Genomic DNA, 13,730 nt, shown 5'->3' with positions numbered 1-13,730 from the left:
CAGCTAACTTAGGTGAAATGGATCATTTAAGAGCTAATTTAGGTGAAATGGATCGTTTTTAGCTCACTTAGGTCAAATGGTTCGTTTATGAGCTAAATTAGTTGAAATGGATCGTTTATGAGATAACCTAGGTAAGATGGGTCATTTTGGAGTTAACGTAGGTGAAATGGACCATTTTAAAGCTAACGTAGGTAAAATGGATCATTTAGGAGCTAATCTAGGTAAAAGGGGTCATTTTTGAGCTAACTTGGATGAACTGCATCATTTATAAGCTAACCTAGGTAAAATGGGTCATTTTGGAGGAAAATAAGCTAACTCTAGGTCATTATGGTAAGCATATAGGAGGAAATAAAGCTAAGTCTAGGTCTTTATGCATTTGTTAAGCAAAACACTAGAGAAACTTACCGTGATCAGGGAGGTGTAGGAGCGGGGTGGCTAGTGCCGCTACCTGGAGAAGGATCGTGCGATGCGTTTCTGGAGTTAAGCTGCACCAAAGATCATTTCCAATGTCTCGTTAGCATTACGACACTCAAATGTTAAGACTACCAAGTAATGTCCATTCAAACTAAACTCACCGTGCTCCCAGGAGCAATCACTGGCATCGGCGGAGCGGGCTGACCGGACTTCTCGCACACAGACTGCACATTTGGTTTTCAGAACAGAGTCATACTAGTTAGTAATGAGACTCAAATGTTAAGACTAGCAAGTAATCTGCAGAAGAAACTTACCACAAGGAGCTCGTACATGGCCCTTGCCTGCATGTCATTCCGTGCCCTCTCCTCCTCCATCATCTTTCTCGTCCTCTCCTCCATCTCCCGCTGCCTCTCCGCCGCCTCCGCCAGAAGTTTCTCCGTTCTATCTCTCTCAGTCTGTATAGCAGCCTGCAACACCACTCACATGACCATTTGTAATCATTGATGGAAGCGCACACAATGTAATGGAGAAAGATAACTGAGTACGTATCACTAACCTTGATGGCGAGTTGCACTGGCCGTTCACGAGGCCTTATCTCAGGAGCGGAGCTCGACTGGCGCGCCTTGATCTCCGGGAGAGTGCTAGGACAACGGATAAGTCCATCTCCAATGGCTATGGAGCCATGGGACCTCCCGCCACCAGATATCATCACCAGCTCTGGATCAATGGGACCCTGGCTCGGGTTAAAGTCCTCCCCTTTCCTCGCCTTCCCCTCATCTCTATATCTCACGAGCTTGTTGTGGGAGGAGATGTTGGTGAAGTTGTTTGCATCATCGAGGTCAGACTGAGAGAAAGCCTTGACTTTCTTGAAAGAGCCAGTGTGGGCCATGGCATACAGGTCGTACACCTCTGGCACCTTATCCGCCTTATTGTGGCGTGCCTGAAAGAGAGAAACAATGAAAATTAGTAATTAAAGGGCTCAAGCTAGCATGATGAATGAATTGCATGAATCATGAAGCAAACCACATACCCAGTTGCGCCCGAACTGATATAAGTTGGAGCTGCCTTGATGGTGTGGCACACCTTCCATTTGGGCACGTTTGTCCTTGGCCTGGTTGTGGAGGGCTAGCCATTCTTGTGAGCACCACTCATCGACCAACACCTCCCAACAATCCATCCGATCCGCACACCATCTCGGAGGCGCCTAAGTTAGCAAATAGAAACTTGAGCGCTACGGCTAAGAATTACTAAATGAAGGAACTTAAGTAGAAGGCCTTAAGAATTACCTTCATGTACTGCTCCTTACTCAGGAACTTATCGCGGCACGCCGGCTTGGTCTTCTTGATACCACGCAAGGCGTAGTAGTCTCGAACAGCCTGCACCCGAGCCTCGTGCCGTAAGTTCTGGAGTAGGCGCTTGCAGACGTTCTGGATAACATTTGCGCTGTCCTCCTCGTATCCCTCCTCACACCTGTAGAATGTCTGCAATCAAATGAGACAATATTGATTAGTACAATTAATAACTAGCTAGTTGAAGATTTTGAAATGTGTAAAGGAGAAATTACCCAGAACGTCCTGATCACCATGTCTGCCCTCGTGTCGCACAAGACACCGTCGATAATGACATCCGGCGGGGCCGGGGCAGCCACGTAGTGCTCCCAGCTCAACCCAAGCTCTGGAAGCCGACCCTCACCAGGCAACGTGACAAACCCCGGGAAGTTTTGCCGGCAAAGAACTCCAAGGACGGAGTTGGGCCGGCGGACACTATGATGGTGGTCCCAACCCCTGCAGCATGACAAGGCCAACGCATTAGTTATTTGAAGAAACGTGAATGCAGAAGGTACAAAAATATTAAATGCACTTACGTACCTCTCCCCATCAGGGAAGATCAACCACCTCTGCTCGCGGGTCGCCGGCACGGACGGGAGCCGTGTAGCACCACGCTGGTACACGGTGCCACCCTCCTCCTCAAGATCAGTCGGCTCCCCGCCATCACCAGCATGGCCACTCGGCTCCTCGGGCTGATCCGGCCAGGTACCCCATCCGGACGTGTGCTCCTCCGGGGTCTCGTGGGCCGAACTCTCATGGGCCGAAGGCCAGTCGACCCGAGGCTCGTGGGCCCAAGACCCGTGGACCGGAGGCTCGTGGACCGGAGTCCGTGTAGCCTCCTCCTCGGACGAGTCCACCCTAGCAGTCACGTGCTCGGGTGAAACAGCTGGGGGTGGCGGCGAGGAAGGTGCCCTAGCAGTCACCCTACCTCCTCTCCCGCGACCACGTGCCCCACCTCCTCTCTTCCTACCTCGTCCCCTGCTGGGCACCGCGGTCGACGAAGAAGGGCCCGGCGGTGTGGACATACTGTCCAGCAACGCTCGGCGGAGAGGTACGTCTGGAATCGAAGACCTCAGACCACGCGCCGACGAAGAAGGGGCCTTGGCGCGCTCCCGACCAGCGCCCACCATCTTTCAACACCTGCCATGACAAACAGTAAACGAAATTAGTACAACATAAAAAAAAGACCGACATGAATAATAATATGTGTATCACTTAAGTGTATCATCATCAAGTACAACATTAAAAAATTTAATACCTGACACTACTAATAATCTCGATCAGTATCATCAATAAATGCATAATCATCATCATCACTATAATCAATGACGGGCTCATAGGGTTCAGTGGCATCAACATGTGCAAGGCCACCTTGACGTAATCGGTGAAGCAATGACAGGTCATCCGCAGCAGTAACCTCTTCTTGTTCCGGCTCTTCTTGTTCCTCCTCTGGGGTGATGTCGGATTCACTGTCGCTGTCTACTTCAATGTTTTGGGGTGAAGTATAGCGGTTCTTGAAACGCTTTTTGGAAAGACGTGTCTCTTGGAAGAATTCTCCTTCATATGTGTCTGGGTTAATGTGAGGTTCATAATCCTCTTCCTTTGGGGGAGATAGTCTAGCACGTGGCGGCACTTCATAAACGACATCCCAACCTTTCAGATTTGGATTAGTTTGGCAGGCCCACGGTAGATAGAATACTTGGGTCGCCTGTTGAGCCGTAATATAGACATCAGGAACATCTAAATGGGTGCTTTGGTTGATTTCAACTAGCCCTATATGTTCATGAGTCCTTCTAGTCTCCTTCGGCTGAAACCAATAACATTTGAAGACTACGACATTCGGTGGGTTTTCACCATAGAATAGAAGTTCATAAATTGCTTCAACTCTCCCATAATACTCGGTACCTCCTTCGCCGATAGCAGATACACAACAATTTGTAGACTTTCGGTCGGCCATAGATAGCTCTTTGCCATAGGTACGAAAGCGATACCCGTTGATGTCGTATTTGTCAAATGAACGGACCTTATAGTCAAAACCATTAGCGACTTGTCTCAATTCGGCGTCCATAGACTCTGAATTAGCCTACAAGTTTAATATGAAAGGATTGTTGCATTACGCACAAATTAGCGAATGAAACCGGGATAGCCGCCTACAAATTAGCCTACAAGTCTAATAGAAATTACCGTTTGTTTGAACCAAGAGATGAAACCGGGATAGCCGCCTCCTTGCTTTGCGAGAAGCTCATACTCTTCGACAGAATCCTTTTGGATCACCGCTCCATACGAGAATAAGGCGACGTATCGACTGTATGAAATATCCAGGAATAAGAGCAGTTCAAAGGAAATAGAAGTTGCGAAACTATGTACCGAGAACTTACTCGATGTACGGCCGCACTTCTATCAGGTTGTTGAAGATATACAACGAAATGGTCCGCCATTGTTCGTTATCCAAAGATACTGGATTTGAAACACTGGCTGGTGCGAGATTCCCTTTGAATAGGCTGAGGTTGGATCCACCCTTTTTAGGGTCGTCAGCATTGTACCGAGGCTTCGGATTATGCAAATGACGATTTTTGGCTTCGTAGTGTGCTGTCACGAAGTTTGCCGCCTCCTCAGTGATGAATGCCTCAGCCATCGATGCTTCAATTCTACGTTTATTTTTACATTTTTGTCGAAGCGTCTTCTGCATCCTCTCAGTTGGGTAGCACCAACGATTTTGCACGGGCCCCCCCAATCTTGCCTCGGTCGGGAGATGCAAAATCAAATGTTGCATTGGATTAAAGAAGCCCGGTGGAAAGATCTTCTCTAACTTGCAGATCAACTCCGGCGCCAACTCTTCCATTTCTTCTAGCACGCCAGGCGATAGTTCTTTCGCACAAAGAACACGGAAGAAATAGCTGAGTTCTGCCAGTACTAGCCATTCATCCTCAGGGATGAAGCCACGCAACATCACCGGCATTACCCGCTCAATCCATATGTGCCAATCATGACTCTTGAGACCAAATATCTTCAATTTATCAAGACTGGCTCCCCTCTGTAGATTCGCTGCATACCCATCGGGGAACATCAACTGCATTTTCACCCACAAGATAATTTCCCTCATAGCTGGCCTTCCAAGATTGAACCATGCCTTTGGCTTCGTCCAGTTCTGCTTTCCTTTCGGTTCTTTCATGTTTTGTAACGGCCTATCACATAGCGCCTCCAGATCGACTCTAGCCTTAGTATTATCCTTTGACTTCCCATCTATGCCGAACAATGTACCAAAAAGTGCCTCGGCGATATTCTTCTCAGTGTGCATCACGTCGATGTTGTGTGGGCAAAGGAGGTCTTTGAAGTAAGGCAGATCCCATAAGCATGTTTTGTGAGTCCAGGCGTGCTTAGAATTATACCCCTTGAAGTACCCTGGACGCTCTGGATCTGGCTCGAGAGCGTTTAACTGATCCAGGGTCTGTTGGCCTGTCAATGCATGTGGTGCAGAGTTTTTGACAACTCTACCTCTGATGAAGTTCTTCTTGTCTTTCCTGAACTTATGGCGAGGATTCAGGAACTGTCTATGCATGTCGAAGCAAGAAAACTTGCGACCGGCCTGAAGCCAACGAAACTCAAGAGCTCCCTTGCATGTGGGGCACGGGAACCTTCCATGCACACACCAGCCAACGAATAGCGCATACGCCGGCAAGTCATGCGTCGAGTACATGTACCAGACACGCATTATGAAGTTCCGTTTGCTATAGGCATCGTATGTCTTGAACCCATTATCCCAGGCTTCTTGCAATTCGTCCTTAAGCGGTTGCATGTACACATTCATATTTTTCCCCGGATAGTTGGGCCCTGGAATTATCAACGTCAGGAAAATGTTCTTTCTTTGCATAATCTGTCCGGGGGGGAGATTGAGTGGAAAGACAAATACGGGCCAACAACTGTATTGGGCTGCCGTCATACCAAACACACTGAACCCATCCGTGCTGATGCCGACTCGAGGATGCCTCGGATCTGCCGCTTTGTCACCATGTAATTCATCAAACTTTTTCCACGCAACACCATCCGATGTGTGTACAATCATCAGATTCCCATCTGCATCTAGTTCGGTTCTTTTGCCCGTTTTGTGCCATGTCATCTGTCTGGCCGTCTCTTCGACCATGAAAAGACGTTGAAGTCTTGGTACGATTGGCATATACCGAAGAACACTAACGGGGATTTTGGTCTGTGTCTTCTCACCCATACCGTTGTCTACCACAACATACCTGGAAGACTTGCAAATGGGACAATAGTTCAAGTCCGCATAGTCAAGCCTAAACAAGACACATCCTTTCTCACAGGCATGTATCTTATCATAGGGCATCTTCAGTGCACGGAGGATTTTGTCCGACTGGTACAGGTTTGCAGGCATTACATGGCCTTTGGGTAGAAAGCGTCCAAATACTGTCATCATTGCATCGTAGCATTCTCTGCCCAAGTTGAACTGAGCCTTCAGAGCCATTACTTGTGAGATGGCATCCAACTGACAAAGCTCAGTGTGCTCATGGAGCGGACGTTTTGAAGACTCCAACATTTCATTGAAGGCCTTTGCAGATTCCTCCATCTCCTCGTCCGAATCCCGAGCATCATCAAAGTCTTGCACCATGTTTTCCATCCCGGTACCATGCTCGTCGGTGCGACGACGATCCACCTCAGCTCGGTCACGTTGGGCAGACTCACCATGAAATGTCCACACCGTATAATCGGGCGTAAAACCACTCTTCTGCAGGTGTTTGCCCATTTCAGCCTCTGTCCTCTTTTCCCAATTGCCGCACCGTAAACAGGGGCACCAGGTTTTCCTCTGGCCATTTGCAAATGCGGCTCGCACAAACCCCTTGGTTTTTGTGAACCATTCAGTGCTCCATTTGTTCTGACCAGTGTGACCGGTGTACATCCACGCACGATCACTCATCTTGACTTTCAGAGCTACTAGACACACAACAAATATATATATATATAATTCAGCATGTATGTATTCATCAGTTGATCTACTTTGTCAATTTTATTACGTCCATGCAACCTACACTCTAATAGGTAATGATAGGTCCTAATCCCACCCGAGTATGTTTAGATTGGGTTCATTTTCCCATGCTATGCCCCGGATCCTACGCAAAATTTCGGCAGCACCTCCCCGCTGTTCTCCTGATACACGTCTCTGCAATAAACAGAGAGGATGTGTACCCGGAGAACAACAGGGGAGGCACTGACGAAATTTATGCGTCGGATCCGGAGCAAAGCATATGGGAAAACGAACCCAATCTAAACATACTCGGGCTGTCCATGGATAGCGTTGGACAATTCGAAAGAATCAAGGTTATAAATATGCAAATGCATGCATATTTATAACTATGACGCTTTCGAACGGGAGACACATATTGGTTACGCATACTGATGATTCAAGACACATATATATCTAGCTATCAAGTTTCATCGGAATAGATCAAATAATTAATGGGGGAGGAGGACATGTCATTTGTGCTCACCCACGAACGAAGGGGCAGAGCTCGTCAAACGCACGGCGAGGTCGTCGAACACCAAACCTCGCAGCGATGAAACAACTGCACATTTAAAACTACCCGATCAACACAATTATATATGATGTTTTTCATAACAAAATCGAAAGATATATGACCTAACTAATAATTCACAAATATATGACCCCGTCGGCTTCTGGAAGGCCAAAGAACACCTTTTCGGGAGGTGTCGGGGGTCGGGGTGTCGTGTCGGTCTCGGGGTGCCGTGTCGGGGTCGGGGTCTCGGGGTCGGGGTGTCGGGTCGGGGTGCCGGGTCGGGGTCGGGGTGCCGTGTCGGTGTCGGGTCGGGTGTCGGGTCAGGCTCGGGGTCGGGGTGTCGGGGTCGGGGTCGGGGTCGGGGTCGGGGTCTCGGGGTCGGGGTGTCGGGGTGTCGGGGGGTGTCGTGTCAGGGGTCGGGGTGTCGTGTCGGTCTCGGGGTGCCGTGTCGGGGTCGGGGTGTCGTGTCGGTCTCGGGGTGCCGTGTCGGGGTTGGAGTCTCGGGGTCGGGGTGTCGGGTCGGGGTGCCGGGTCGGGGTCGGGGTGCCGTGTCGGTGTCGGGGTCGGGGTGTCGGGTCAGGCTCAGGGTCGGGGTGTGGTGTCGGGGTTGGGGGTCAGGGGGTCTTCTCATTCTTCTACTACTTCTACTTCTTCTCATTCTTCTACTTCTTCTCATCCCCCGTCTTCTTCTTCTTCTTCTTTCTCCTCCTCCTCCTCCTCCTCCTCCTCCTCCTCCTCCTCTTCTTCTTCTTCTTCTTCTTCTTCTTCTTCTTCTTCTTCTTCTTCTTCTTCTTCTTCTTCTTCTTCTTCTTCTTCTTCTTCTTCTTCTTCTTCTTCTTCTTCTTCTTCTTCTTCTTCTTCTTCTTCTTCTTCTTCTTCTTCTTCTTCTTCTTCTTCTTCTTCTTCTTCTTCTTCTTCTCTTCTCTCTTCCTCCTCCTCCTCCTCCTCCTCCTCCTCCTCCTCTTTCTTCTTCTTCTTCTTCTTCTTCTTCTTCTTCTTCTTCTTCTTCTTCTTCTTCTTCTTCTTCTTCTTCTTCTTCTTCTTCTTCTTCTTCTTCTTCTTCTTCTTCTTCTCTTCTTCTTCTTCTTCTTCTTCTTCTTCTTCTTCTTCTTCTTCTTCTTCTTCTTCTTCTTCTTCTTCTTCTTCTTCCTCCTCCTCCTCCTCCTCCTCCTCCTCTTCTTCTTCTTCTTCTTCTTCTTCTTCTTCTTCTTCTTCTTCTTCTTCTTCTTCTTCTTCTTCTTCTTCTTCTTCTTCTTCTTCTTCTTCTTCTTCTTCTTCCCCCTTCTACTTAACCTAAACCTAAACTAAAAACCTAAACTAATTAAAACTAAACTATTTAAACTAATTAAACCTAAACTAATTAAACTAAATAACCTACACTAATTAATTCTTTGCCGTCCGCCTTGTTGCCTCTTTGCCGTCTGCTAGCGGACGGCAAAGAGGTGGGCCGTTAAGATTTTTTCAAAAGAGCGGGGGTGGGGGCCACCACACTCTTTGCCGTCTGCCAGCGGACGGCAAAGGTTCTTTGCCGTCTGCTGGCGGACGGCAAAGAGGTGGCTGATGGCAAAGAGCTTCTTTGCCGTCAGCCTTTTCTTTGCCGTCCGCTTACGTGTAGCTGATGGCAAAGAGCTTCTTTGCCGTCAGCTAGCAGACGGCAAAGAGCTGGCAGATGGCAAATTAGCTGATTCCAGTAGTGAAGGGGCAATGCTACTATCCTTTTACCACACTTGTGCTTCAAAGTAGCACCATGATCTTCATGATAGAGAGTCTCCTATGTTATCACTTTCATATACTAGTGGGAATTTTTCATTATAGAACTTGGCTTGTATATTCCAATGATGGGCTTCCTCAAATTGCCCTAGGTCTTCGTGAGCTAGCGAGTTGGATGCACACCCACTTAGTTCCTTTTTGAGCTTTCATAAACTTATAGCTCTAGTGCATCCGTTGCATGGCAATCCCTACTCACTCACATTGATATCTATCGATGGGCATCTCCATAGCCCGTTGATACACCTAGTTGATGTGAGACTATCTCCTTCTCTTTGTCTTCTCCACAACCACCATATTCTATTCCACCTATAGTGCTATGTCCATGGCTCACGCTCATGTATTGTGTGAAAGTTGAAAAAGTTTGAGAACATCAATAGTATGAAACAATTGCTTGGCTTGTCATCGGGGTTGTGCATGATTTAAGTATTTTGTGTGATGAAGATGGAGCATAGCCAGATTATATGATTTTGTAGGGATAAGCTTTCTTTGGCCATGTTATTTTGAGAAGACATAATTGTTGTTAGTATGCTTGAAGAATTATTGTTTTTATGTCAATATTAAAGTTTTGTTTTGAATCTTATGGATCTGAACATTCATGTCACAATAAAGAAATTATATGGATAAATATGCTAGGTAGCATTCCACATCAAAAAATTTGTTTTTATAATTTACCTACTCGAGGACGACCAGGAATTAAGCTTGGGGATGCTTGATACGTCTCCAACGTATCTATAATTTTTGATTGTTCCATGCTATTATATTATCCATCTTGGATGTTTTATATGCATTTATATGCTATTTTATATGATTTTTGGGACTAACCTATTAAGGGCCAGTTCTTTTCGTGGCTTTTAGAATAAGCTGCAAAAAGGTGCCCCCTACCTAGCTTATTCTGGAAGCCCAATCAAATATATATTTTTAGAAGCCTAGTAGTTAAGACTGGGTAGGGGGCAGCTTATTCTGGAAGCCCAAAAAAGCTAGCAAAAGAACCGGCCCTAACCTAGAGCCCAGTGCCAGTTTCTGTTTTTTCCTTGTTTTGAGTTTCGCAGAAAAGGAATATCAAACGGAGTCCAATGGACCTGAAAATTTACAAAGAATATTTTTGGAAAATATAAAAAATACAGGAACGAAAAGATTTTGGAGAAGAGTCCTGAGGCCACCATAAGGGTGGAGGGCACCCCCACCCCCTAGGGCGCGCCCTCCGTCCTTGTCGTCACCTCGTTGGCCCCCTTGACTTGTTCCTGACGCCAACACCTTCTATAAATCCCAAAACCTCCAGAACAAAACCTAGATCGGGAGTTCCGATGCCGCAAGCCTCTGTAGCCACCAAAAACCAATCGGGACCCTGTTCCGGCACCCTGCCAGAGCGGGAAATCATCACTGGTGGCCATCTTCATCATCCCGGTGCTCTCCATGACGAGGAGGGAGTAGTTCACCCTCGGGGCTAAGGGTATGTACCAGTAGCTATGTGTTTGATCTCTCTCTCTCTCTCGTGTTCTTGATTTGGCATGATCTTGATGTACCGCCAGCTTTGCTATTATAGTTGGATCTTATGATGCTTCTCCCCCTCTACCTTCTTGTAATGGATTGAGTTTTCCCTTTGAAGTTATCTTATCGGATTGACTCTTTAAGGATTTGAGAACACTTGATGTATGTCTTGCATGTGCGTATCTTTGGTGACAATAGGATATTCACGTGATCCACTTGATGTATGTTTTGGTGATCAACTTGCGGGCTCTGTGACCTTGTGAACTTATGCATAGGGGTTGGCACACGTTTTCGTCTTGACTCTCCGGTAGAAACTTTGGGGCACTCTTTGAAGTTCTTTGTGTTGGTTTGAATAGATGAATTTGAGATTGTGTGATGCATATTGTATAATCAAACCCGCGGATACTTGTGGTGACATTGGAGTATCTAGGTGACATTAGGGTTTTGGTTGATGTGTATCTTAAGGTGTTATTTTAGTATGAACTCTAGGGCTGTTTGTGACACTTATAGGAATAGCCCAATAGATCGGTCATAAAGAATAACTTTGAGGTGGTTTCGTACCCTACAATAATCTCTTCGTTTGTTCTCTGCCATTAGTGACTTTTGAGTGACTCTTTGTTTCACGTTGAGGGATTGTTATATGATCTAATTATGTTATCATTGTTGAGAGAACTTGCACTAGTGAAAGTATGAACCCTAGGCCTTGTTTCGAAGCATTGCAATAACCGTTTTCGCTCACTTTTGTTACTAGTTACCTTGCTGTTTTAATATTTTCAGATTACAAAAACCTATATCTATTATCCATACACTTGTATCACCATCTCTTTGCCGAACTAGTGCCCTTATAGAATTTACCATTGTATTGGGTGTGTTGGGGACACAAGGGACTCCTTGTTATTTGGTTGCAAGGTTGTTTGAGAGAGACCATCTTCATCCTACGCCTCCCACGGATTGATAAACCTTAGGTCATCCACTTGAGGGAAATTTGGTACTGTCCTACAAAACTCTGCGCTTCGAGACTCAACACGAGACCCCAAGAAGAGGGTTGCGTAGTAGACATCAGCCATGATAACAATGATCTCCTATTTTAACTGAGACAACAAGCATGGCAACTATGGGTCTATATTTATCTTTTTCATCGGGTTTGGCAATTCTAGCAGCTTCATCACAAAAGTAAATAACATGCCCATTAGTATTTTCTACCAGGAGATCTTTAAACATAGCAACACTAGGTTCCACTTTAATTTGCTCAAAAGGTTTAGGTTCTTTAATATTACTTTCGCGAACCACAGTTGAAACTTTAGCATGTTCCTTTATCCTAACAGGGAAAGGTGGCTTTTCAATATAAGCAGTAGGCACAACTAGGTCAACATTGTAAATAATAGTTTCATCTTTAGCTATGACCGGTTCAACAACTTTCTTTTTATTAGGTGGGTGATATTTAAACCACTTCTCCTTAGGGAGATCAACATGAGTAGCAACTGTTGGGATCGTAGCAGAAATTTAAAATTTTCTACGTATCACCAAGATCAATCTATGGAGTCATCTAGCAACGAGAGAGAGGGGAGTGCATCTACATACCCTTGTAGATCGCGCGCGGAGCGTTCAAGAGAACGGGGTTGATGGAGTCGTACTCGTCGTGATCCAAATCACGATGATCTAGCGCCGAACGGACGGCAACCTCCGCATTTCAACACACGTACGGAGCGGGGACGTCTCCTCCTTCTTGATCCAGCAAGGGGGGAGGAAAGTGATGGAGATCCAGCAGCACGACGGCGTGGTGGTGGAAGTAGCGGGATCCCGGCAGGGCTTCGCCAAGCGCAAGCGGGGAGGAAGAGGTGTCACGGGAGGGAGGGAGGCGCCAGGGCTTGGGTGCTGCTCCCATGCGCCTCCCCACTATATATAGGGGTGGAGGGGGCTGGTTTCTTGCCCTCCAAGTCCATTGGGGCGTTGGCAAAGGTGGGGGAAAGAAATCCCATCATTTCCCTTCCCCACCGATTGTTATTCCCCTTTTTAGGGATCTTGAATCTATCCCTCCGGATATGATCTTATTCCTTCTAAGGTGGGATCTTGGAGCGCCTTGACCAGGGGTGTGGGGCCTTGCCCCCACTACCCACGTTCATGTGGGTCCCCCCATGCAGGTGGGCCCCACTTTGGAAACCTTCTAGAACCTTCCTGGTACAATACCGAAAAATCCCGAACATTTTCCGGTGGCCAAAATAGGACTTCCCATATATAAATCCTTTACCTCCGGACCATTCCGGAACTCCTCGTGACGTCCGGGATCTCATCTGGGACTCGAACAACTTTCGGTTAACCGCATACTAATATCTCTACAACTCTAGCGTCACCGAACCTTAAGTGTGTAGACCCTACGGGTTCGGGAGACATGCAGACATGACCGAGACGACTCTCCGGTCAATAACCAACAGCGTGATCTGGATACCCATGTTGGCTCCCACATGTTCCACGATGATCTCATCGGATGAACCACGATGTCGAGGATTCAATCAATCCCGTATACAATTCCCTTTGTCAATCGGTATGTTACTTGCCCGAGATTCGATCGTCGGTATCCCAATACCTTGTTCAATCTCGTTACCGGCAAGTCACTTTACTCGTACCGTAATGGAATGATCCCGTGACCAAACACTTGGTCACATTGAGCTCATTATGATGATGCATTACCGAGTGGGCCCAGAGATACCTCTCCGTCATACGGAGTGACAAATCCCAGTCTCGATTCGTGCCAACCCAACAGACACTTTCGGAGATACCCGTAGTGCACCTTTATAGCCACCCAGTTACGTTGTGACGTTTGGCACACCAAAGCACTCCTATGGTATCCGGGAGTTGCACAATCTCATGGTCTAAGGAAATGATACTTGACATTTGGAAAAGCTCTAGCAAACGAACTACACGATCTTGTGCTATGCTTAGGATTGGGTCTTGTCCATCACATCATTCTCCTAATGATGTGATCCCGTTATCAATGACATCCAATGTCCATAGTCAGGAAACCATGACTATCTGTTGATCAACGAGCTAGTCAACTAGAGGCTCACTAGGGACATGTTGTGGTCTATGTATTCACACATGTATTACGATTTCCGGATAACACAATTATAGCATGAACAATAGACAATTATCATGAACAAGGAATATAATAATAACCATTTTATTATTGCCTCTAGGGCATATT

At 46.7% G+C, this 13,730-nt stretch overlaps 1 pseudogene; it reads right to left on the bottom strand.

The window, feature by feature from the left end:
* Positions 1–7,969: 7,969 nt before the first annotated feature.
* On the bottom strand, positions 7,970–8,542 carry LOC123100048 (cilia- and flagella-associated protein 251-like; annotated as a pseudogene).
* Positions 8,543–13,730: the final 5,188 nt, after the last annotated feature.

Source organism: Triticum aestivum, chromosome 4D (assembly GCF_018294505.1).
Source record: "Triticum aestivum cultivar Chinese Spring chromosome 4D, IWGSC CS RefSeq v2.1, whole genome shotgun sequence".
NCBI classification, from domain to species: domain Eukaryota; kingdom Viridiplantae; phylum Streptophyta; class Magnoliopsida; order Poales; family Poaceae; genus Triticum; species Triticum aestivum.
This window is presented reverse-complemented; position numbering and strand designations above follow the sequence as displayed.